This window comes from Setaria italica, chromosome II (genome assembly GCF_000263155.2).
Source record: "Setaria italica strain Yugu1 chromosome II, Setaria_italica_v2.0, whole genome shotgun sequence".
Classification (NCBI taxonomy): Eukaryota; Viridiplantae; Streptophyta; class Magnoliopsida; order Poales; family Poaceae; genus Setaria; species Setaria italica.
Window position 1 is genome coordinate 1,392,730 of NC_028451.1, and position 2,461 is coordinate 1,395,190.

Genomic DNA, 2,461 nt, shown 5'->3' on the forward strand with positions numbered 1-2,461 from the left:
ATGATGCACAATTCTTCATTTTTTCTCAAATGATTTAATCACCTCTGCATCTTATGATCACTCTTTGTTTTATGAACAGGGAACCTCTCCTAAGCAACACTCAACACTCATGAAATGGGTCAGACCCAACCCAGAAAACTGGGACGGAGCCAACCCATTCCACTTAGTCCCAAAACCAAACACATGCTAGAGTAGTACAATGAAGGAAGTATTTTCAAGCTTTGTTCACTTTCTTCCTTTGTCGTTTTTTGAAACATTGTATTTTTTTTGAAACATTTATTTCTTTATCGTTGTCAGCTATCACACCATTCTAAATTTTCACACGACTTGAGTGCACCTCTCCTAATTTTCTCCACAAAGGGGAGACTCTCATCGATCGTTGACTTGTCTACCTCGTTTGTAAACCTTCTTAACTAACTTCCAGCACACCCCTCACTATAGGACTTGTCTACCTCGTTTCCCACCTCAAAAGTCTTGGACATCACATCATCTCCTAATGTTCTCATCTATATTGGCTTCATTCTACTAGAAATTGGCTAACATTTTTCCAAGTTCCTTGTCCCATTGCAGCGTAGATGAGATATTTTCAAGTTGTGTTTCACTTTCTTTCCCAATTTATAGGTCTTTTTGACTTTTCTATACATATGCTTATGTTGAGATAAATAGATTGCTAAGCTAAATCTTCACCATAGGTGATACGACCACGGTATGTACAGCAGCTGCTGTGCATTCCTCCTTAATCGATGTAATCTCTCATTCAGTTGGTAAGTCGGTGAAGGATCAATCAATTAATTTGACATGATGCATAATTCTTCAGTTTTTCTCTATGATTTAATCACCTCTGCATCTCATGATCTATCTTTGCTTTCTGAACAGGGGACCTCTCCTAAGCAACACTCATGGCGGGCATGGTGGGTTCAGCTATTGTGCAAGAGACCGTGAGCAGAATCACGTCCTACTTGTTCAGCAAGTGTGACCATGGCAGAAGGACGGCATCCACAGGGCATCACATTGGGAGGCTTGAGATGGCGCACACCGAACTAGAGCTTGCGCTTGAGAGATCTGCAAGGATGCCAATCACAGACGTGTCCCTTCTACGGCGCAGGAAGCTGTTGGAGCGTGCCTTCAAAGACTGCGGAGATCTGCTACACAGGTGCATCAAGCAGCAAACAATGAACGTCGACATAGAGTTCGAACAACCAGTAAGACACTCCTTCTCTAAATGGATCGCACATGTGACACAATCATCCGTGTCCTCCTATTTACTGGGTTTCGCAAAGACAACCTAAGCTGCTCAGATGTTCGAAGAAACGAGTGGTTTGCGGCGTGCGCCAACCGTTTCCTCAGAGATGTGGAGTCAGGATGCTCACCTCTGCGGTGCGTGTTCTCTAACCCACTTGAGTACAAGATGGCGCAAGGAAGTATACTCCGGTGTCTGCACATACAGTGCATGTGTGTGGAAGGGCGTGGTGTGGAGGCGACGACCGGAAGACACCGATGAGAAGTTTTTCTCTCATGCTGATGCTACGATTGTTAGAGAGCACGGACATCGTCGGAACTGCTATAAGATGCTTGCAGTCATTCACATCTTCGATGAACGATGTGGCTGAAGCAGTAATGAGAGAACTCATCCAACTGCCTCAGCAAGACATCTCCCACTCACATGCTGCTTCATGTTTCACCATAAAAGATTTGTGTTCCTATGACACCAACTTTTGGCGCCCGGATCCACTATGTTGCAAGCCAGACAGGTGTGCTACTAGCTGTATTCCATCAGAATTATCATGCAAATTCCCGGAGCAGGTTATTCTGATACGCATCGAATGCTACGTTTCTGCCTTTGAGTGCAGCAGCCTGCATAACACAGCTGATGCAACTGCAAGAAACCTCGTGGCTGACCTGCCACCTCTGAAGCTTGGAGTGGGCTTTGCACCTCACTTTTTCAATGAACGCACGCAAGGTAGAACTGCAGTTGAAATAATAGAAGGGAAGGAAGAGCTTATAAATGACATGGGTAGCCTACAGCAAATGGTCGAGACAGTACGATCAAATGCAATTAAACATTACATTTGCCAACCTGATCTGGCATATTATAAAATGGCGTGGTATCCAGGGCACGGCGGTGCCTGCTTCATGGTGCAAAAATCAGGAACTGAAATAGCAAGGGCGCACAAAGTCGATTGTGGTTTCGAGACCTGGGGATCTTCCGAGAGAAGGCGCTCGAAGTGAGAAGAATGGAGCAGGAATTCATGCTTAGGAGGCGCCGGCAGCAGCCCCAGGTGCCACAGGGGAGTAGCCCAGTTAGTTAGAGTCTTATTCAGATAAGATAGAGTTGGTTTAGGCCTTTGTTTGGCCAAAGAGTAATCGGTTAGGATTCTCCTTTGTAGTATGGGTGATATATAAACCCAATTGTACTAGGGGACTAATTAAGAAATAATATCAAAAGGGATATTGTTGCCCA

General features: G+C 44.8%; 1 long non-coding RNA gene across 1 annotated transcript; it reads left to right on the forward strand.

Annotated features, from left to right (window-relative positions):
- The first annotated feature begins 458 nt into the window (after positions 1–458).
- LOC111256298 lies at positions 459–2,461 on the forward strand. The gene is made up of 2 exons (XR_002676336.1): positions 459–764; positions 877–2,461. It is a non-coding gene; the product is annotated as an uncharacterized LOC111256298 (long non-coding RNA).